Source organism: Chinchilla lanigera, unplaced genomic scaffold (genome assembly GCF_000276665.1).
Source record: "Chinchilla lanigera isolate Chin_1 unplaced genomic scaffold, ChiLan1.0 scaffold00039, whole genome shotgun sequence".
Lineage (NCBI taxonomy): Eukaryota > Metazoa > Chordata > Mammalia > Rodentia > Chinchillidae > Chinchilla > Chinchilla lanigera.
Window position 1 is genome coordinate 3,672,579 of NW_004955440.1, and position 24,639 is coordinate 3,697,217.

The 24,639-nt window shown below is 40.9% G+C and overlaps 1 long non-coding RNA gene across 1 annotated transcript in view; it reads left to right on the forward strand.

Annotated features, from left to right (window-relative positions):
- Positions 1–24,142, forward strand: part of LOC106149212 — a 101,024-nt gene extending 76,882 nt beyond the window's left edge. The window contains exon 3 of the long non-coding RNA XR_001235229.1: positions 23,921–24,142. This is a non-coding gene — a long non-coding RNA (uncharacterized LOC106149212). The remainder of the gene's footprint in view (positions 1–23,920) is intronic.
- Positions 24,143–24,639: the final 497 nt, after the last annotated feature.

The window sequence follows — 24,639 nt, forward strand, 5'->3', positions numbered from 1 at the left end:
GTAAACTCCGTGTTGCTGATTACATTGCACCTCAGCCTGCTGTTAAACTAAGGCCACTTCAAACACAGTAATTTATATTTCTATGGCTCTTACTGGCAACTACCATTGCTCAGCAGAGTCTTCTGGGATGATAGTTTCTGGAGTCCCCAGGAGGTACCCTCTTGTCCCACAAGAGGACAAGGTATGCTCTGCCAAGCCTATAATACCAGTAGGCCTCCAGAGTTCACCTCCTTGAAGGACAGTCATCCCATGCTTCCCAGCAGGGCTGTGGAAGGCTTTTATGGGCCCCCTTTCTCCATTAGCAAATTATATATATAAAGTATATTTTATGATTGTTGATATAAAGACAAATATAATACAGGTTGGATTAAAAATGGAAAGATTTTTTAACTGTAGAAGTGTTAATTGAGGGGCTGGGGATTTAGCTCAGCGGCACAGCACCTGCCTGGCAAGCGCGAGGTTGTGAGTTTGGTTCCTGGTAGCAGAAAAAACAAAACAAACAAAACAAAAGTGTTAATTGAGTTGGATTCATATAACATAGATTAATCATTTTCAAGTGTGATTTAATACATCTACAATGCTGCACAGCCATCCCTGCTGTAGTTTCAAAACATGATCATAGCTCCTAAAGGAGACCTTGTTCTTGGAAAAGAGTCATTTCCCATCTTTCTATCACCAGCCATAATGTTCTCAAGTTTCATTCATATTGTAGCATGTCGCAGTACTTCATTCCTTTTTGTACAAAACATTACTCTTGTATGTATGGATCACATTGTGTTTATTCATTCATCTGTAGGAGGACACTAGATTGTTTCTACTTGTTGGTCCTTAGCAAGAATGCTGCTAGAAACATTTGTGTACAAGGTTTTGTCTGGAAATTTGTTTAAATTTCTCTTGGGCATATAATTAGGAGTGGAATTTCTGAATTGAATGATAATTCTAAATTTAATGTTTTAAAAATTTTTTTAAAAAAATTTTGGGTCTTTTTGAGGCAAGGTCTCATGATGTAGTTCAGGCTGGCCTTGAACTCACTTTGTAGTTCAGCCCACCCTGGCCTTAAACTTGCAGACATCCTCCTGCCTCAGCCTCCTGAGTGCTGGGATTACAGGGAAGTACCATCATGTCTGGCTAAATTTAACTTTTTGAGTAATTGCCATCATTTTGTATTTCCACCAGTATTATACCAGGGTTCCAGTTTATCCATATCCTCACCAGCACTTGGTTTTATCTGTCTTTTTTTTGTGGCCATCTTCATGGGTATAAGCGGCAGTCACCTCATTTTAAGAAGAAATAAACTGAAGCTGGGTGTGGTGGCAAATGCCTATAATCCCAACACTGTGGCAGCCTGAGGCAGGAGGTTGCAAACCTGGAACCTAGCCTGGGCCACTTAGTGATTTAGTGAGACCTTTTCTCAAAAAATAATTAAGGGCTAGGGACTTAAATTTAAATTTAAAAAGCTCAGTTCAAAGGCCCTGGGTTCAATACTGTGTCACAGTAAGTAAGTAAGAAAGCTGATCACCAGAGAGGTGATGGATGGTACTTGGTCAGCCTCACATGTGAGGCTCTGGACAGAAAACCTCTTTCACTCCCAAGCTGATGCTTGTTCCCATCAGACTGGGTATCCTTTTCTCTTCCATATTAAAGAGAAAAGCAAAAGTATTACCAGCAGCTAGGATGGACCTAGCCCTTCCTCACTTGCTATTGTAACATAAGCAGAGCAGCTCACCCGGAGTGGAAGAGCAGCTGTGGGCTTCTGGGAAGGCTACTTCCCTATCTAATGGGAAGCCTGGACGAGATTTGCTCAGGCTCTTGTGGGGCTTACTTGACTTTATGAATTTTTCTTCGATAGCTTCAGCAATGACACAAGGTGCTTTACCCACACATTTCTTGAGACACTATTAAATGCCGGACATAGTTTGACCCAGGGGACCCAGCATGTGCGCATACAACCCCTATGTTATTCTAATGAATATTGACAGGGGAGGTAGATACAGGCAATGGAGGGAATGCAGACATGAGTTCTCAGTCTAGGAAAGGGGAGTCTAGAAGACTTGAGAGAGACTGTGGTACTCTGGTTCTGATATGGTTTCAGCGTGTCTTCCAAAGGTTCATGTGCTGAAATTTAATCCTTATCGTGAGGTATTAAGAGGGTAGGAACTTCGTGTATTACAGCTTTTACTTTTTATTAATACACGTTTGTAGTACATAATGATTGCATTCATTGTGGGGAGTTGGTTCATATACATGACACATATGATTTTTTAACTTCTTTGCCCCTCTCTCCCCCTCTTCCTCCATCTTTTGATCCCCTCTCCTTTTGCAAAAGTTCTATTTCTCCATTTCCTATTATCTTTTATTTTGCTCTTTCATTTACTTATGCTTCAAATGTCTCATAAAAGAGGAACTATGGGATAGTTAAGCCTGTGTGTCTGATTTATTTCACTTCACATTATGGTCTCAAGGTACATCCATTTTTCTACAAATGACTGAAGTTTATTCTTCTTTATGGAGAGTAATACTCCATTGTGTATAAATTCCAATTTTCTTTATCCATTCATCTATTGATGGACAAATAGGCAATTTTGAAGATTTAGCAATTATGATTTCTGCTGCTATAAACATAGGTATGCATGTATCACTATAATATGATGTGTTTAACTCTTTTTGGAGTTTTTGAAGAAGAGTAGGTAGGTTGAGTGGAATTTCTATTTTTAGTTTTTTTGAGAATCTCCATACTGATTTCTACAGTGGTTGCACTAGTTTACATTCCCAGGGATACTGTAAAAGTGTTTCTTTTTCCCTTCAGCCTCACCAGCATTTGTTATTATTTGATTTCTTGGTGATAGCCATTCTTTCTGGAGTAAGATGGAATCTCAGTATTGTTTTAGTTTGCACTTCTCTAATGGTAGCCATGTTGAACATTTATTCATGTATTTATTGGCTACTCATACTTCTCCTGAGAAACATTTATTCATTTCAGTTGCCCATTTTTTAATTGTCTTTTATTTTGGGTGTATGTGTGGGGGGTCCTAATTTTTTTGAGTTTTTTGTATATTTCTTTTTGATTTTTTGTCTGGTTCATCTGTCTTTTTCTGATGGGGGGTGTACTGACGTCCTCCACTGTAATTGTGTTGATGTTCATCTGATCTTTTATATCCGGTAGCATTTATTTTGTGAAGCTGAGTGTGCCAGTGTTTGGTAAATGTATATTTATAATTGTTATCATCTCCTGTTGAACTGTCCTTTCAATCTATACGTAATAACCTTCTTTGCCTCTTCTCATCAATTTTGGCTTGAAGTCCACTTTGGAAATAGGATAGACGCTCCTACTTGTTTTTGAGTTCTTGTTGCTTGTAATATTGTTTTCTACCTTTTGATTTTTATCTAGAAGTGTCTTTCTGGATTAAATATGGTTCTTGTATACATCATAGCATTGGGTCTCTTGGGGGGAGGGATCCAATCTTTTTATCATTGGGGAGCTGAAACCATTCACATTGAGGAGTATTACTGAAAGGTATTGATTTATTCCTGTTGCATTCTTTTCCTGTTGCTGATTCCCTTTTTTCCCGTTGCTTAACTGCTCACCGTGCGTAGATATCTATTCCATCAGACTGCTTCATTGTCTCTTTTTTTATTTTAAAGATTAAAAACACTAACAAAACAACAATGAAGACAAATCAAAACAACACAAAACAAGAAAAATGATACATGACCTCAAAACAAAATGATAGGAATTAACAATGGTTGCTACATTGCATACTGTTATCTTCAATGAAATTGCTCAAGGATATACTTGAGAATTTTTTAGAGCCCTGGTTTGATGGGTATAAATTTCTTAAGGTACTTTTTGTTGTGGAAAATACCTTATTTCTCCATCAATTTTGAAAGGTAGTTTTGCAGGATACATCAGTCTGGGTTGGAAGTTGTTTTCTTTTAGGGCTTGAAAAACTTTGCTGCAAGTTGTCCTGGTCTTTAAGGTTTGTGCTGAGAAGTCTTCTGTAATTCTACTGAATTTGTCTTTATAAGTGATTTATTGCTTTTCTTTAACAACTAGTAAGATTCTGTTCTTGTGTTGGACTTCTGAGTTTTGACAGTGGTGTGTTGTGGAGATTTTCTGATTGTGGCTATTTAGTCCTGTGTGTATCTCACTTATGTGTATATTCATTTCTTTCTTCATATTTGGAAACTTTTCTGCTAGTATTTCTGTGAACAAGTTTTTAAATCCATTGTACTGTCTTCTGATTTTTCACTAGGTCCAATTAATTTTAGGTTAGTCTTCCTTGTGTCATCTAGTAGCTGTTGGACCCACTTTTCCTGTTCTTTTGTTGTTGTTAGAGTATTACTGAGTATATGGTCACCTGCACCTGCCTTATCTTCTAGTTCTGACACCCTGTCCTCACAATGATCATTTCTGCTGCCTGAATATTCAATAGAATTTTTTCCTGGATTTCCCACTGGTACATCCTTATGGACTCTAATTCTTAGTTAAAGTGGTCTTTCATGTTTTTATTGCTTTGTTTAGCTCAGCTAGATTTTTATTAGTGTCTCCTGTAAGCCCACTGATCATTTTGTTTATTATGTCCATTATCTGTTTAGTTGTATTATCTTTGAGCAGTCCAGGAACCTTATTGATCTGGGGTTTTTTTGGTCTTCTCTTTTATCATTTTGTATAATTTAGCTGTTTGGCTTTTTATTTCCTTCCCATTCATGCCCCATGGATTAGCTTTGGGAGAGTTGGAAGTTATGGGAAGCATTTTGTTGCCTTGTCTTCTGATGTTTCTTTTTTTTTTTTTCCCTTGCATTGGTTTGCAGGTTGATTATAGTGGGAAGACTTTGTTTCTAGTAGGGATATCTCTTCTGTTAGTGTTTATTTTTCAGTGATGTACTTTGAATGTGGCTAATTGTAGGCTTTGCTCCTGTGCCAAGATCTGTCTGAGTCTGTAACTTTGGGAGTGAATCGTGCAGTGTGATTGACCTGGCACTAGAGGTTGGGAATCTGACTATTGTGTCTAGAAGTGGAAGCTGATTTGGATCAGATAAGGTCATCAGGGTGGAGCCCATGATTGAATACTGGTGGTTTTACAAGAAGAGAGAGACCAGAGAGTTTAGATACATATACATGCTCCCTGTTTCATGCCATGTGAAATTCTGTAATGTCTTGGGACTCTGTGAGCAAGAACGCCATCACCAGATGTAGGTCCTTGAACCACCAGAGCTGTTAGCTACTTATAAGTTACAGTTTATAAATTCCCTGGTTAGCCTCAGGTATTCTGTAATAGTAATGAAAATTGACTAATATAGGTGGGAGTCTTGGCAGGCCTGTTCTGGAGATAGGAGCAGGTGAAGTGTACAGATGATTTTCTGGGTATGGGAGAGCACAGCTTGAAAGTGAAGTAGCAGGTTCAACAACTCGAAGCTGTAGCAACTTGGCATGTTTTGAAAGAGCTGCACGCAGCTGAAAACCATTTGCAGCAGTGGGCCAATCACCTTTGTGGCCAGCCCAGCACATATAATTCACACAGTACATTATTGGACAAGTGGTAAGAGGTAAAATAAGAAAGACAGCTGTGAACCAGCTGAGTAAACAATGTTTACGGCCACAAATGAAGTTCTGACCTTGAGCATCTACAGTACAGAAAGTGCTGGTGGTGGCCCCTTCCCTGTGACTACTGGTTTTCAGTTATGAAGGTAATATTAAATCCCCAAATAAGCATACAAATAAAGAGAACCCTGCTTTGATTCATCTTTTCCATCTTGGTTTGCGTAAAACACCAGCTTTTTCATATCAGGTTTTGGTTGTGTGGTTTCTGTCAGGCAGGCTTTAGCAAAATTGTGTAATAAGTGAGGTTTCTTTCTTAAACCCACCTAAGGTGAGTGACCTAACCTCCTAATAGGAAAGTGATATGCATAGGTATAATGTGCTTAGGTGTTATTTACTGTGAAGTTGAATACACACTTTTTTTAATCTTAACACTCATTTTTGTACCCTTCACTCTTCAAAGATGAATTTCCAGGGCTTTGTGTTAGTGTGATTGTCTGCCAAGTTAGTTTTGAAGGTCTTTTTAATGCAAAAACAAGACATCTAGTGACTAGTAGTAATGGCACATAAGCGTGAATGTTGTTTAAAGCAAATTTCAGCCCACGTTCATAGTTAGTCATTTCTATGGTAAACACCTTGGCAGGCTTTAGAATTTACACCTAGGACCATGTGGGAACAGTAGGAAGAGTAATCTTATAGAGCAGTAGAAAGGTGGGAGAGTAAGAACCTGTTTGAAGTTTCTTTTTTAACTAAATTACTACTTAGATTACTGATCAGAGAAGAAATAACATTTTCTTAAGGCATATTTAACTGCATTTTAAATAAAAGCAGTGCCAGGGCAATCATACCTGTCACAGAATGTTACCATTTTTCAAAGCTGGGCTTGTTATCACAAGGTCTCAGGAGTACCATGATCCCATCCACAGCATCACTGTTGCTAGAGGAAATGTTCTCTTCTCTTTAAAGAGTAAATGTGCCTCTCCTGGTTTGGAAACAAGGTCTGATCGCCCACCCATTAGAATACAGGTTCACCACATGGACTTTGTTTCCCACTTTTCCTCCCCAGCTATAGAAGGGCTCCAGAGAGGGCATTGGCATCTTCATTTCTGTCTCTCATCAGTGCTGGGCCTTAGACAGTGGCAGACAGGAGACTGAGGAATTTAGTCAATCAGGAAGGGGGATGGGGAGGGCTAGGTCTTGGGGGCTTCTGGGGAGAGTACAAAGAGAGTGCAGGGTAAGGGAGATCTGAATTTATTGCTTAACTTTCCTCCCAATTCATGACATTTAAAACAGTTTAGCTGAGCCCCTATGTTATGCTTTGTGTCTGGATGTCCCCCTAAAGCCTCATTCAGTGGTGGGGGTGGGCTTTTAGAGTTTATGATTGGTCTATGGTCCAATGCTGGGATCATGGGTGTGAGTGCTACACCCGCCCTAGGGCGGGTAGCCTGCATACAATGTAAGGGAGGGAAAGAGGCTGCTTTCTTTGCTCCTCCTCTCATGCTCTTGCTGCTTTTGCTGTCTTCCACTGCCATGAACTGTTGCCCTCCGCCATGTGCCACCTTGCCTTGGAGCTAGCCAAGCATGGACTGAAACCTCCCCAAACTGTGAACTAAATAAACCCTTCCTACCTTAATTCTGGGTGTTGGGTATTTTGTCTCAGCAATGAGAGGAAAGTAACCAAGACACTCTACTACATTTCTGAGTCTGTTAAGGTCCCGGTGTGTGAAAGATGCATGAGCCAGAGGTCCTGTGCTTTCAGAACCTGCAGTGGGTCAAGTGGGGGCTGTTTCACTCTGAGGCACCTTGCACAGAGAGCAAGTCAGATCTATTGATTTTGGGCAGCTCGGGCCAGTTTATGAGTGATTGCATACACGAGAGCCCTGCCTTTGCTCACACAGCTCTCTTTTCTTGCAATTCAGTTGCTCCACACGCACATTTTAAAAATTCAGCTGCAACATTGCTTCTCTGGGAAAAAGTTCCTGGTACTGGACATAGGTCATAGCACTCCTAATACGCTGTTTGTGTCTGCCTCCTGCTTCTAGGTGGAAAGGCCTTGAAATCTGAGACCAGGAGGTACTCACCTGATGCTTGCCTTGTTCATCTTAGAGAAAGTACTTAGCAATGGCTCTTCAGGGAAGAAGGGCTAAACCTCAAGGCTTCTATTCTGCTTCTCCAGTACCACTTATTTGGGCCATTTACTCTTGCCTGAAGCCTTTCTGACTCACCATGCAGCCATCTAGTTTAGCCAGGGACACCCATGGAGAGGGCTGAAAACCTTTGGGTTATACAAGTATTTGGCCTATTAGTCTCCCCTTTCTGCTGTAACAAGTTACTACAAGCTTAGTGTCTTAGAGCAGCATGAGTTTATTATCTTACAATGCCTAAAGTCAGAAGTTGGGCGCAGTTCTTGATAGGCTAATACCAAGGAGGTCACAGTCTGTGCTCTTCTTTGAAGATTTAGGGGAGAATTTTTTCTCTTCCTTCCTGGTCTCTGACTTCTAGAGACCACCCATAGTTTTGTTCATATCGCCCCTCTCCTCATGCCCCCTTCTCCCACAGCCAGTGGACTCTTTCTTACACTATCATCTCATTTCCTCTCTTCTGGATTTCTCTACTGTTCATAGAGATTCTCACGGTTAGATTAGGACTACCCAAAATCCGGGATAATCTCCTCATATAAAGGCTAGCTAATAAGAACCTCAATTTCACCTGCAGCTTTAATTCTTCTTTGCCATGTACCTAGCATATTCACAGATTCTAGGGACAACGATGGGAACTTCTGGGCGGGAAGAGGGGTTGCATTGTTTTGCCTGCCACAGCCTGTGATACATCTCAGATCGCAAGGAGGGACTCTTGACTACCTTCCCAACACTCTCATCCACTCCTGTGAAGAACTGGAAATTAACAGCCTTAGGGCTTTTCATTCAAACCGAAGACCAATGTTTGACCCAAAAAGAACCAAGTAGGTGCTGGGGATGAACATGCTCCTGAAAAGATGTGGGCGGGAATGAGTGAGTCATGCAGGGTGCTGGCTTCTCTCTGGTTCTGAATCTCAACAACAAAGATGTATTTGGCCACAGATGAACCATTCTTGGGTTGAGATGACTGTCACCAACAATAGCCCTGCATCAAGCGATCTTTTTCATACATCATCTTCATGACAACCATCTTTACAAGAGAGGCATTACTGTCTCTATGGTTCAGACTAGGAAGCTGAGGTTCAGTCAGATTAAGTAAGTCGCTCCAAGTCACATAATAAGTGGTAGAGCTGGGTTTAGAGTCCGGGTTTATCTGATTCCATACCATTTCTTCTGCAAGTCCTCCCAAATTATTCCCACTGGTCCTGAGGGGAGAACCTGCACAATAGAATTATCTGGTATGCTTTTAAATGCCTCCAGTGATCTGATTCAAACTAATTGCATCAGAATTTTGGTGGGTGGAGCTTGTTCTTCCATATTTGTGTTGTCATTGTTTCCCTATAATAGCAATGCGGGGTCAGGATTAAGAACTGCTACCTTAAGGAATGTGTACGTGCTCTCCAGACCCCGCTTTACACCCTCCTGGGCTTATACCCTCTGCCAGAGCTGTTCCCTTCATGTGCTGAGGCTAAGGAGAAAGAGTCCACCATATCTGCATTCCCTAGTTCCCTTGGGACTATAGTCCTCTCTTCTTTTATTACCAGGTTTCCTGCTTTAGGCCCAATTGTGTGGACACCTCTGGTCTTTCCTCCTTTCTTGACTTAGAATCTGCAGGTGGACATGTTTGCCTGGCCATGTGTTTGCCCAGGTGAGAAGGGAAGCAGAGAAAACGCCCCAGTGGAGTGCTGGAGCAATATTCTGCACTTAGAAGGAATAAAGGTGTTTCATTTTCATTCCCTTACCCTCCCCCCCGCCATTGATTTTATGTTGGAATAAGTTCTCAGTGCCAGCAGAAAACAGTAGTGTGCAAAGACAGTGATTTAAGTTTCTCCCCTGACTTCTTGTTGTTTTAGTAAATCCATATAACATTTTAGACTGGAAATAACTTGAAAGTTTGCCCAGAATGGTAGACATGTGCTGTTTCCAAAAAGATTAGGCAATTGGGGCAAAGGGAAAGTGACTGTTAGCCCCGTTTCTGTTGCAAGTTTGCTGTATGACATCAGGAAGATGATTGAGAATCTCAGTGAGGCCAGTGGGATGCACTGGGGGATTCTTCATCTTTTCAGGACAGATGTGCGTTAACACATTAATTTTTTTTCTTATTTATGAAACATTTCAGAAATATAGAAGAGGAAATAATGAAACAGACACACAAAATTTAAACAATGGTTATTTTGTCACATCCATTTGGAGTTCCTTAAAAAAGATGCATTGGTATCTACTCATCTATTGTCTCACCCCATCTTTTTCTCCTTTAACACTCTTTCCTCAAACTTGATGTATATTGTATCCTACATATGTAAGGAACTCATACAGTGCAATAGCTAGAAAGCCAAATAATCCAATTAAGAAATGGGCAAAGAATCTGAACAGGCATATTTTGAAAGAAGATGCAAAAATGAGTATATGAAAAGGAATTCAACATCACTAATCATCAGGGAAACGCAAATCAAAATCTCAATTACCGATCACCTCACACCTCTGAAGATGACTATTATTGAAAAGATAAGAGGTAGAAGATGTTGCTGAGACCGTGGAGAAAAAGGAACCTGCACACTACTGGTGGGTATGCAAACTGGTCCACAGGCATCATGGAAAGTAGTATAGAGTTTCCTCAAAAAAATAGTTATAAAACTACCGTATGTTTTAGCAATCAGAGTTCTGAGTACATGTTTCGTCTTTTGGAGGGATCTCTGTACTTCCATGCTTATTATTCACAAGAGCCAAGATAATGGAAACGATGTGTCTGTCGGTAGATGAGTGGAGAAAGAAAATATGGTAACAATCAATTCAATATTTAGCCTTAAAAAGAAGGAACTCATTCTATTTGTGACAACATGGATGAACCTGGAAGGCACTATGTTAGGTGAAATAAACCAAAGAAAAGATTAACTCTGTAATCTTGTTCATATATGAAATCTAAAACAATTGAATGCAAAATAACAGAGTAAAATGGTAGATGCCATGAGCGGGGTGTTGGAGAAAAAGAAGTGCAGTATTGGTCCAAGAGTACACACTTCCGGTTGTACGATGAACGGACCCTGGGGATCTAATGTACAGCATGCTGACTGTAGTTAATATAGTTTGTGTTGTACACCTGAGATTTGCTGAAAGGTGTTCTCCCCTGTCCACAAGTATATGGTAATTATGTGAGGTGATGATGGATGTTTTAATTAACTCGATTGTGGTGATTATTTCACAATACGTGTATCAAGACATCATGTATACCTTGAATACCTACAATTTCATTTGTCAATTATATCACAATGAAGCTGAAAAGAAAAAAACTTTCTCCCCAGGAATGAAAATTTAATTTAACACATGCCTTTTTGCTTCTATCAATTTTCCATTTTTATGTATTATTTTGTGGATGGTATGAATAGCTTTTTAAACATTAAAACTTTTGATGATAAAACCTACTTTTGAGGTTTTTTTTTTTGTACATAACTTGATTTTCTTTTCTAACAGTTTACAGAAATTGTCTTTGTGTACCTGTTTGTGTGTGAGGTTGGCTTATGGTTTGGGGTTCCCACACTGCCGTGTTTGCTTTTAATACTACGAATATGTTGCTCTCATGAAATGAGTAAGGAGCATTTCCTCTTTTCTGTGCTTCAAAATAATTTGAATCAAATTGAAAATAGCTGTTCCTACATTGTTTGGTGGACTTTACCTGTGGAATCATTTGAGGTTAGTGTCTCGGTAAGTATGTTTGTGCATGTGTGTGCCAGGATGATATGAATGCGTTTGAAAACTCTGACTCAGTTTTTCATTAATGGTAGGTCTATCCAAATTTACATGTCTTCTTGGAACAGGTTTGAATAATTATATTTTTCCAGAATATTTTATCTTTAATCTAAATGTTCAAATATATCTAACATTCTTATTTGCAATGTTTTTTTATGACCTCTAAAAATCTCCACTGAATTTGTAACTAGGTTTCTTTTGACATTTTTTCATTGGTGATTTATGTCTGTGTGCGCGTATAATTTTTAAATCTGTCAAGGTTTCCTTAATCAGTCTTGCCAGAGGTTAGACACTTTTAGTCATTTTTTGGCTTTATAGAATTTTGTATTGTTTCTTTTTACATTGATTTCTGTACTGATCTTTATAACTTCCTTTATTACCCAACTTTTAAAAATTTAAACTAAATTTAACGTTTAACTGCTACATAAAAATAGGATGTGTGATGGGATGATGTGATGTTTTAATACTTGTGTACACTGTGTAATGTTTAACTCAATCTCTCTCCTTAAAAATTCATAGTTTTTTAATGATGAAAACAGTAAAATTTCTTTTTAACTTTTTGATGTGCAATTTTTGATGGAATAGCATTTATTTTGTTCTTCTTTTCCCAACTTTTAAAATCAGATGCTTAGCTCACTAAATCTTTCATAAGTTGTGTATGTTTTCTATAAAATTTTTTTCTGAGTACTGCTTAAACTGTATTGCCCACATTTTGATATACAGTATTTTCATTTTCTTTCCATGCAAAATTTTTCATAGTATTTGTTAAAAATTCCATTCTTGACCCATATATTATTCCCAAATTCATTGGAGTTTGAGGGTTGCCTTTTTTTTTTTTAGTACTGAGAATTAAACTCAGAACCTTGTGCTTGCCTGGCTGGCAGGTGCTTATGCCAAGGGTTGTCTTTTGTTGTAGATTTTTACTTTTATTTAATTATGATCAGAAAGCAAAATCATGAAATATTTGTTGTCTGGCATCTATAAAGACAATGAATCTTCATATTATGTATTCTCTTATTCTTAGGTGCAGGGATTCATACATGTCTATGAGATCAAGCATGCTAATCAAGTTCTTCAAAATTTCTATAGGCTGCCTGTTATGTTTTTTGAAAGTTTTCTATTTATTTACTGTATTAGACATTTAATTCTTTTAAGTACTATCTATTGCTTTTCTTTAAACTGTCTCAGATGTAATTCTCTTACTGCAAATTCTTCAGGTCTTTCTACTGTGTTCTACCTTTTATCTGTGGTTGATTTCTCCTTGTGGATTTGTAAAAATTTTATTTACGAACTTAGGCTGATAGTTTTGAGAGTTCTAATGTGAGAGCCCTCAATTTCCAGCTGTCCGCTTACCTGGGTCCAGCATCTTGTCTCCTACAGTTTTAAAAATCAAGCCATTGCATTAACACCTTCTGGTAAACTACAATATTAGCTGCTCTTAAGATAGTACTCTGGTTACTCTTCTCTTTGACACTTGAACATGTTCTTTACTGTAAGCCTAACCTCTTATTTAGAATAAGTTTTGTTACAGTTTTATCAGTACTTCTTGGGTTTGGAAGCAGGAGCTTTGTTGTTGTCCCTGATAAGTATCTTAGTCTTCCCTGTTTCCAGAACTAGAATTCATCCTTAGGGCCTTTTAATTGTGAAAGATCAAAGTTACAGGACACCCTGAGACAAATACATGTGGAAATGTTGCATTTTCTATTGAGTTAAATACCTTGATAATATTTTGATAGGGTATCTATTGCTGTCAACCGGAGAAAGCCACCATCATTGCTAACCCATTGCTTTGTGAAAATCTTGGTGGAGCTCCTGGCTGGTCATGGGTCTACTGGAGGGAAACTCCAAGTCGTGGTTCTCATTTGTGAAGAAGATATTGATTTTTTAAAATACTTTTTCCAGGGAAAAAATAGCAGGTCTGTCATGAAATCGGCATGAACTGCTTCCTGGTAGTCTCCTTTGACTTCTGCCTATGGAGAGACATCATTAGGAGAATTTCCTTGCTTATTTAAAACAAAAAGTTCTCCTTGATCAAAAGAGAAAATAAGCAGCCTTCAGGAGAGGATCATCCTGTGTTATTCAGTCCCCCTCTCCAAATACTCAGTTCCTTATTGGGAAGTCTGCAGAGGTCATGGCAGGCCTTGCTTAAGAAAAAAATGATCAACTGATTAAAATTTATCCCCGTAAAATGAGATGATTGTTATAAAGATCATGCCAAAAACAATAGGTCCTATATGTGATTCTCTCATAATAGTCAGGAGTAATGATTTAGCCATAAGAACTACAGTTTCAGTGTTTACTAAGTACAAAGTACTGCACATCATGTTATGAATACCGAGCTAAGAGAAGATAGTCTTTGCCCTGAAATCATTCACCAACTGGTAGAAATGAGTAGATAATCACTAGAGAATTAAGAGTGAAACAAACTGGAATATAAAATACTGATGAATTGACCTTCATTATAATTAAAAACTTTTGTTTTTCAACAGATACTGGTAGAATGAAAAGACAAACCTCAAATTTAGAGAAAATAGTGGTAAACCATTTATCTCATAGGTGTCATATGTCAAAAATATATGAAGAACACTCAAAAGTTAAAAATAAGTATATATATGTCAAAAATATATGAAGAACACTCAAAAGTTAAAAACAAGTACCCAATCTAAAAATAGGCAAAAGATCTGAAGAGGCATTTCACTAAAGATATATAGATGACAAATAAACGTTAAATGGTGCTTAATATTAGTCATCAGGAAAATACAAATTTAAATCACAATGAAATTCTACCACTAGTGTATTAGATTGGTTAAAATTCAAAAGATAAACCACATCAAGTGCTAGGTAGGATGTGGAGAAACCAGAGCTCTCATATACTGCAGGTGAGAATGTGAAATGGTACAATCACTTTAGAAAACAAGGTAGCAGTTTCTAAATACTTAAATACACTCCAACTGTGTACCTAGTCATCTTACTCCTAGGTACCAGGAGGAAAGCAAATGTACGGTATATCCATAAAGACACTAGTACACAAACATTCATGGAAGCTTTCTTCATGACAGCCCCATACTGGAAACAACTCAAGTGTCTATCCACATTTGGAGTGGGTAAATCAAGTGGAGTATATCCACGCAACAGAATACCACTCAGCAATAAAAGGGGTTGAATGGTTGATACACACCCAGCAGGGATGAATCTCAAAATAATGATGCTGAGTATGAAAGAAGACAGGCAAAAGAGTACGTGCAGTATGATTTCCTGAAAGTCTAGAAAATGAAAATTAATCTATTTTTTTTTTTTTGGTATGGGAATTGAACTCAGGACCTTGCATTTGCCAGGCAGGTGCTTGTGCCACTGAGCTATATCCCTGGCCCATGAAAACTAATCTAGAGTGACAGAAAGTGGATCACTGGGTGCCTAGGGAAGTCCAGGGAAAGGGTTTATGAGTTGCATAAAAACACATAGGGATAATGAATGCTACGGTTTATATCTCAATGTCCCCTGAAGACTTGCAGAGGTGGGGCTTTTGGAAAGTGACTGGATTATGGGATGGATGAACTGGCTTCTTATTAGGGGGAATGGCCCAACCACAGGAGGCCGGTCAGTGGGGGGTATGACCTGGAAGGGTGTATCTCCCTCCTTGGCTCATCCCTTCTCCCTCTCTGCTTTCTAGCTGTCGTGGCGTGAGCAGGTTTTCCCTCATCACACCCTCTGCTTTGCTGCTTCTTCCTGGCAGCCAGCCATGGGTTGGAATATGAGCCGCGATAAACCTTTCCTCCTTCAGGTTGCAAGTGCTGGGTATTTTGGCCCAGCAAGGAGAACGTAACTAAGACAACGGATGCGTCTACCATCTTGATTGTGGTGATGGTTTCATGGGTTTATAACTGTGTCCAAAATCAAGTTGTTCATTTGAAGGGTAGGCAGTTTAGTGAAGGTCAGTTATGCCTCAATAAAGCCACATAAAAATAAGGTGGCAGATAGGTGCAGTGGAAGAGGTAAGTTCAGGGTGCCATCAACAGACGGAACATGAGAGGTTCTCTTAACTGAAACTACCTAGAGTTCACCTGAGATTTGGAAATTGGGTAGATGTTATTCAGGGAAAGGGGGTAAGGAAGGGCAGGAGGAGTGGACAGCTCTTTGTGTTCAAACAAGTGCAGAAGTTCCAAAGCATGTCAGAGCATCGTGTTGCAGAGATCTGCGAGTGGCATAACGTGATTAAAGCACATGCTCATGAATAATAGAGAGAGAGAGGTAGGCAATGACTCGTGATTCCTTTCCTCCTCGGAGTTCATGAAATTCCCATTATATGTGCCTTACTTGTGTCATCAGCCTGCTCCTGCATCCCCATTTGTACCTAAATACAAATGAGATCACCCCCCAAATTTGTGCAAATTACAATGATATTCCCCCACAGTATTCCCTAGTTATTTGAGGGAGGCCCCCAGTGGCGATCCCTATGTATGCTCATGAAAGAGTCTGCCATGTTCTTCTTTTCTTTCCCTACTCACACTTTCTGACATCTACTGCTCAGGAAGCTGCACTAATTTTCCTGTGCAGGGTGCCCATTGGGAGAACTCTAGAGTTTATGCCAAGATGAATGAAGCAGCAGGTATGCCCAAAGCCCCCAGATTCAGGTGCCAGAGCAAGGAAACAATCTTGTCATTGATCTCCATTGTTTTGAGTTAAGGAGAGTTCTCTTTTTATAGGTGCAAGTTAGCATTGCTGACAGAACATTTTTCAAGACACTTAAGGTGGGATCATCTTTTCTTATGCCCATGGTCAGTGTGGGTGCTGTGACACCTTACCCATGGATATCCTGGTTCTTCAAATCCTTGGCTAGGTCCAAGTGAAGCCCTGTAGTGAAAAGACTTCTTGCAAATCAGCCAGGGCCTTAAGGTTGGAGGTAACGAGGGACAGATCCAGGTTCTATTCTCAGGGGTCTGCTTTTCCTAGCTCTTGTCCACATCTAGCTGTCTTTCCTGACCACTGCTCTAGCTGACCTATAGCAACTTCAGGTTTACCATTAGATCCAGAAGCATAAGGCTGCACAGAATTCTCTATCACCTCCCACAGTTGCATACAATCTGACCCCTATAATAAACACCCTACCCCTTATCATTCAGAGTAGTTCTGCTTCTCTGAACCCTGAGTAAGACAGGACTCCCACCACTTGGACCTAGGAGCATGCTTGTTTTGCTAAAAGGCAAAGGTCCAAAGTCTGACCAGCAGCCTTACAGTCACAGGCTCCAGCCTCCCGACTGGCTGCGGGTAGAGGTGCCAATGCAAACTGCAGTTTACTTGCTTTTCCCATCCCCACCCTAACCAAATGCTTTCTTCCTTCTTCACTTAATAAAAACAAAACTCCCTGCAGTTCTCTGGGTGTGAACAGATGTCTATGTGGGCGTGAGTGCTGGGGGAGTGCTGCTCTGCTGTCCCCAGCAGCTGCCTCAGGGCCCTGCTCAGAAGGGCCCTGTTCCCAGCAGAGGCGACTAACTCCTCCCAGAGTCTTTGATGCTCCCCTTCAAAGAGTTCTGGCAACTTGACCCTTTGCTCATATGGCTTCATTTTTACTCATTTCCTGTCCATGATGCTTTGCCAAAATTCTGGGGAGAATTACAAGGCCGTTGTGAGGGTCTAGCTGGCTGGAGGAGCGACTGAAAAGAGCTGTTTTTATGGCTTTTGTGTCCATATACCATACAGACAATACCATAGAGACTCTGGTAAACATGAGTCTGCAAGGCCCATAGGAAGGAATAAAATTCTAAGCTACAACAGGAAAGACCAATATGTAGAGGACTCAAGTTTAAGCCTCTCTGTGGGAGTCTCTCAGGTTCTAGGCAAGATTCTTTCTGTCCCTTCTCTATAAATCGTGGAGTTGTCAATATTTTTTCTGCAGGACATTCTGTAAGAAAGTGCTGTAGGGTCTGAGGACAGCATTCTCAGTAGTCCTAGGTTCTAAACTTCACTGGGACCTTCTCTGCCTAGTTATGAGTCCTCCATATGGTTAGCCCTCTGGATGAGCGGCTTCTACATCCAAAGATTCAAGTAACCTTGCGTGGGAAAAAACTGTGTGTGCTAAACATGCATAGGCACTTTTCTTACCATTATTCCCTAAACAATAAAGTATAATGGCCATGTCCATATGGTTTACATTGTATTAGGTACTATACATAGTTTAGAGATGATTTACAGTGTACAGGAGGATGTGGGTGGGTTCTATGCAAACATAAAGGAATTTAAGCATCCTTGCAGGTCCTGGAACTGATCTACACATAGAGGGGTGACTATGTACGGTAGAAACCAAAATTACTTTCCAGTTCTATCATTTCATCCCAAGATTTGAAATCATTAGGCTAAGTGTGATATGGAATCTATACTTCAAAAGCAAAACCAAAGGCTGCAGGTGATTCTGATGAACAGCCAAGTTTGGAAACAACTCATCAGTAGATGTAGGAAAGGGACTAACAAAGTTTAAGGGTTCTGTCTTGAAGTTTAAGGAAGGGCAAGAAAAGTTAACACAGTTCTTCAGGTAATCCTAGTATAAAAATGTATTTTGATTGGAATGATCAAATAAATCACAAATATAATTCTGAGACATTTGCAAAAGAAGTATATTGGTGAGGCCCAAATGTTTTGCCTATAATGGAGACTGAATAGGAAGGTCAGAAAGGAATTTTTCTGAATAGGTACACTCTTAGTGTAGCTACCGTATGTTCTGGATGTGTGGGCAGTTTATTTTCTAAGCACTTATTACTCATTAGTCTTATAGCTACAAGCCATGAATCTTCATTTTTGACATAGAAAAATTGTGCCCATTATTTATAATACACCATTTCTTGGCTGACCATCAGAGAATGTATTTTGAGACAATTTTCCATTTTGCTTAGGATTTAAAATGGTGAATGCATCTTCCAGTGCATGTGTATTTTTGGCCCCCATCAGTTCCCTTATAACTAAGATGGCCACCACTTCAAGATATTTTGCGGGTCCACAGATTTATTATTCTGCTCCATTGTTGTGGTAGCACATGACCAGTTAGCCCTGTGTTTCCTAATTTAACTGTGGGAAATTCTGACTGCCTTTAGAGACCTGAATGGAATGCCTGCAACCCTGTTTAGGGTCATTGTTCCAGAGTCTGCATTGGCCAGATGGAGAATTTTTTCAATGCCATGTTTCCTAGGAGGGAAACGAGCCTATCTTGTTGCCATCGAATTCATTATCTACTGTTTATTGTCCTCCTGTGGGTCTCACCCTCAGAGGAAGAGGGTTAGGGGCTCACATTACATTTTACCTAAATGTCAGCAGAGTACTGCCATCTTGTGGCTGGGCAAACTTCAAAGGCTACCTGTGGCTGGAGGAAGCTTTGGAAAATAAACTAGACATTGAGAAACCATGCTTGGAAGCAAAACCCGTACCATGAACTCCTACCACCTGTGTAATCCCCCTTTTCTGTTTTCTGAGTGAAGAAAGTAACTGCTGTATTATCAAGGTCTGTTTCTCTAAGGAAAAAGAAATTCATTCTCCAATATTACTTTGGACTAGCCCTTTGGCAATATTTTAAACCAAGTTCTGAGAAGTTTAGAGAGAAGACTTCAAAAATACCTTCCAAGGGCAGGAAGAGGCTGACCGTGGGGACAGACCTGTCTTACCTGGCAGGCTCAGGTTTCTAAGTGAGATCCTCGCACTGGCAGCATCAGCGTTGCTTGGGAATTTGTTACACTGCGCCTTTGTGGCCCTGAGCCAGACCTGCCCAATCAGAAACTCTGGAGTTAGAGCCCGGAAGTCTGTGTTTTCAGGGATGATTCAGCTGCCCACTCAAGTTAGAGAACCACTGCGCTGGAGAAGAGAAGTGGCCCTGCGCAAATGTGAAGGGGACGGAATCCAGGGTCCATTTCATTCCCCTTGACACCCATTCTCCCATAACACTTCAGTCCCCTCTACCTGTGCTACTTACTGACAACTGCAGACTTTTATTCGGGGGCTACTACAGGCAGCCTCTGTTTCGGTTGATATGGACCCAAGGTTTGCTCTGAGCAAAGGCCTAAGAACTTGCATTTCTAGCAGTTTCCGAGGGGTGCTCCTGCTGTGCTCCGGAGACCATGTTTTGGGAGCCATGGTTTAGAGACAAGAGCAGTAGGTCCACAAGCCGGGGTGGTTTTAGACGGAGAGTGTGGTGCAGGCTTCTGGGGGACCCATGTGGCTGTGAGACCTACTTCCCATAATTTCCTGCCTCCTACTATGAGCACTCAGGAGACATGCTTATTGGAATTGAACTCTAGTTCATTATAAAGAGATTAAAATAACATGCTGTGATTTCACTACCCAAAGCTTAGGCAATTCAAAAGCCAGAGTAGACCTGTGATTATTAAAAGATGTTGGAAAAAATTGTCAATAGTTTCGGGAAGTTTGACTGTACATTAAAAGATTTGTTTTGTGCTGTATCTCTTCAACTTGATCAATATAATTTGCCATTTGTAGATTTGGTTGATACAACGAGTCGAAACAATTCTAAGGCAAAGAATAAATAATCCCAATAGCAAATCAAACTGGATTGTGGACACAATTATACAGCAAAAACGCTCAGACTCGGGAGCAGAGCTCTAATTGTAGATTAGAATATAAGCGTTTACTTGTACATCACATGCAGTCTCTACTCTCTGCTGCATGTAAATGGTTCCTGGATCGATCTATCCAGTATTGTGTGGGAAGGTAATAGCAAATGCACTGACCCCCAAATCCTTTGTAGCTTATAGGAAGTTTTTCTTGTTTCTCTGAGTCTCATTTTATCTGTAAATCTAGTGCTTTGCAGTCTAGTTCATGGGATGGTTTTACAAATCAAATGAGAAAAGTGCAGGTAATACTTATAACAGGTGCTCCACACCCAGCAACTATCCCCAAACTTCCAGCTTCAGAGCGAAGGGCCAGGACAAGGTCAGGAGGTGCACATGTAGGGCTCAGCATTTAGCCCAGAGGTCGAACACGTGATTAGCATGTATGAGGCCCTGAGTTCCAGCCCCAGCACCAGGAAAACAAAACAAAGCAAAAACAAAACAAAGCTAAATTAAACGAAACTTCCCTACCTACAGCCACTGTGCTCTGAGCTTCTTGCTCCTAATCTCTTTCTGTGATAACTGCATGCACCTAAGCCCCAAGTAGAGAGACTCCCTGGCCATAAAAGCTCTATCAGTCCTCACGACTGGAGAAATACTGACCCAAAGCAGCTGTGTCTGGCGATCACACTAGGAAGTCAAACATAAGCTGTTATTACAGAATTGACAGAACTGGCTCCTGCAGATTTGGCTGGAATGAGATGTACTTGAAATTTAAAGGGATTCTGTCTGTGTGTGGTGGGTGCTGTGCTAGCCACAGTCACTGTGTTTTTCAGCCGCACCCCCTGGGAAAGCAGCTGAGCTCAAGTTGAGCGGCAGAATGACTGGGAGGAGGAGAGTTTGGGCTGTAGGAGGCAAGGCCTGGGTGGGGGTGCTGAGCAGGGAGGGTCCAGGCTCTGCTATGGATGTACCTTGGAAGTGGGAGGGGGATGTGAGGTGCTGGAGGCTTCGTCTGAAGTTTCTCTGAAGTTGTGCCCCTCCAGCTGAAATTTCTTGCATAGACCGTGGACCAGCTCTCTTTCCCCGTGGCCCTGTTGTTCAGGAGTGTATCACTGAATAACGGGGCATCTGAGAGAAGAGGAAAAAAATATTCCCTCAATAACCATGGGATGAACATGTAGGAGAAAGAGTTCGGCCGATGGGGTCAGATTTGGTCCTGAATTGGAATCCTGGTCTGTGACTTCAAGCTGGGTGACACTAAGCTTGTTTATGCGACGAATCTGTCACGTGGGGCCTGCTGTCAACTGGAATGCATGACATACCTGTCTTGTAGGGCTGGTGTGGGGACGAACAAGAATAACAGAAGGGGAGCACATAGCAGCACCCCGTTAATGGAAAGCACCCCAATATGAATGGCTGGTGTGAAAAAGAGCTTTGCTCTGTAGATGCCTTTTAAGGGTTTTTTTTGGCTGCGTACCTTCACCAGGTGACCTGTCCTTTCTGAGAGTCATGGCCTCAGTACTTTAGGAATAGAAATAGCCAGAGCAGACCGCAGGTGGGGGCCTGGGTGCAACTGTGTGCAAGGTTTTCCGTCAGGAGCCGGAGTGGAAGGCGGGGAGAGAGGCGGAAGCTCACTGCAAGTTTGTTGGGAAAGAAATGCGTCTTCTGTTTTGACTGAGAGGAAGTGGGGAGGGGACGCGTGGTTTCACTCCAAACACAGGGTGGGCTGATGAGAGTTCGTGGTTGTATTTCGCAAATGGAAATAGGACATTCTTGCCCTCTGACTCCCAGCAGCCAAGGTCCAGATTTTCAGGCTGGGCTGCATCTGCACCTGTCACTTATGTCCTCACTTGACTCAGGGTTAAGCTGCTGAATCAGCCGCAGCAAGAGCAACAGGGGCCTGGAAGGCGGCCGCCAGCGCAGGGCTCCTTCCCAGGCTCTGCCTGTTCTCATTTACAAGCTCACTGGACATTCACCAAACACTGAACATATAGCCAGGCGCGGGGATTCAGCAGTAAAGAGGATGGATAAAAGTCTTTCTTCCAAAGACCTTCTAGCCTTGTGGGGAATAAAGGGAAGAGACAAGTGACAGCGCGCATGCACTTACAGTGAAGGCTTTTGCTGTGGAGGAGTTCAGACCGCTGTGGGACTGTACAATGGGGGAAAGCCAGACTTAGACTGGGGACTCAGCAGTAGAAAGAAATTAAGTGGGAGTGGAGTTCAGATGACATTGGACTGAATGGAGACAGCTTCCCCAAGCCTGCCCCTTTTCAAATATAAACCTCTCTCATAAACAGGCGTTGACCAGGTTGCCTGCTTTCTGACCTTATTGTCCTCTGAGTATGCGTGACGTGTGCAGCGCACCCGCTCATTTACACACCCTTCAGCTCCTTGACTATACCTGTTTTAACCCTAGGCTTAGCTCTCGTTTCCCCTTCTATAAATTGTGTCTAACTCCTCTGCTCTTGATGTTCTCACCTCCTCTAGCCTTTTTGCCAGGGTGTATCTGGGTCGCTCTGTTGACGTTGATTCCTTTTGTAAGTATGGCATATTGTTTTCTTAATCTTGTATGAAATGCGTGTGTTGGCTTGTGTATAGCATGCAAATATACGTGTGTGTTTCCCCAAAGAGCATATAGATGAGACCACACAATAGAGATCTTATCTTCCAGCCTGCTTAGTCTGAAGGAGTCAGAACTGAAACCCAGAAAAAATAAAGGACCCCACCAGTCACTGTATGAGAATCCAGACTTTTAGATCATGTCTTATTTCATGTTTATATTTCTTTACTGCATTTATCAGGATGCTTGTTCCAGGGTCAGAATGCAATGTGTGTTCTTGGTTTTTTCTTCTAGTTGGAGCCCACAGAAGCTATCCCAGTGTTCTTCCATTATTCACTTCAAACAGTGGCTATAGTATTAGTATTAGTTAGCCCTTTTGAGCACCTTGATTACCTTATCTGTCAAATGGGTGTAGTAATCTAAATTATCAAATATTTGGTAAATACTGTCTTTCAAGAGTTAAAGACATCATATTACAGAGATATATGCATATCCATGTTTATGTAGCACAATTTATAATAGCTAAATCTTAGAAATGGCCTATATGCCAATCAACAGATGACTAGATAAACAAAATGTGTTTATACACACTAGAGTACTATTCTGCCCTAAAAAGATAATGCTGAGGCATGAAGCTGAGGCATTCAAAGATGATTGAGGCATTCATAGGTGAATGGATGCACATTGAGACCATAATATTAACTGAAGTAAGTCAGCCATGCAAACTTAAATATTGCATGGCTTCTCTTATATGAGAAACTCTCTCTCTCTCTCTCTCTCTCTATCTATCTATCTATCTATGTATCTATCTATATATGAAACTATATATAGAAGACAGAAACAGGAAGTAGGGAGATGTTTTCAAATGGATGGGGGAACAAGAGATGAAGGGAGGGGAGACGGAGGGAAGGAAAAGGGGATAGAAAAAAAAATTAGGAAAGAAAATGAAAATAGAGCTTTTGCAAATGGGAAGGGGACAAAAGTTGGAAGGAGGAGGGGGGGATGAGTAGGGGATGCGTAGGTGACAATAAAAGAGAAAAAATTCTGATGTATTGTGAACTTGTACTAACTCCCCATGATCAATGTGATCATGATGCACTGCAAGCATGTGCTAAAAATATTTTAAAAATAAATGCTGTATTTCTAGAACTTTATGAAGCTTTGGGGATATACAGCTGTTAAGATAGAGCTCAGCTGCTGAGTTAGCTCTGGTGTCTGTGTGCCTTAGGGGAACACATAGTGGTAGAGCTTGGTAGAGTAAATACAATGCAGCACAAATACCCATAATGAAAGGATATGCAAAATATGGGAGCACGGAAGAGAGAGCAACTCTTTTGCTTAGAGTCATGGAGAAAACTCATTAATACCTTCTTGACTTACCTTATCTTTGCAGTATGAGATTCTAATGAGATAATGCAGTGGAAGCATTAACGCAAAATGCAAAGGACTGCGTAGGAAACAGGCTACCCAAATGGATGGTGTTGTGATGCGGGAGATTTAGGAGAGCTGTCAAAGAAGGAAATGATTGTTGGGGCAAGAAGAGGAACGGCCATCTAGATCAATGGACCAATAAACTTCACACAAAGAAAATTTAGGTCCTGGGGCTGCGGATTTAGCTCAGCGGCAAAGCGCCTGCCTGGCAAGCGCAAGGTCGTGAGTTCGGTTCCCAGTACCGGAGAAAAACCAAAAAAAAAAAAAAAAAAAAAAAAAAAAAGAAAATTTAGGTCCATCGCTAAAGATCCGCTTGTGAATTGAGATTTCTGTTACAAGAATGACCAAGCCTAACCGCCCCATGAACGCAGCTGAAGGTTTTCTATGACACACAGTTGCGAGTCTTATTTTTCTCCCATTGGAAGATGCGTGGGGAGACACGCGCTACAGCAGCAGATGGGATGTTGGTGGGTTTGGGCCTTCGGATGGGAAAATCATAGTTACAGCGATCTTGTCAGTGGAACGATCCCGATGGGCTGGTGAGAGTCTCTTCTCTCTCCTTGTCCTCCTCTGCATCCCGTAATCATCGAGTCTGAACAGTGCATTGTTTTGAAGCAAGCAGTTTGCAAACATGAGCAGCTGTCATAAGGAAAGCACTATGGTCAGAGAATTATCTCTGTT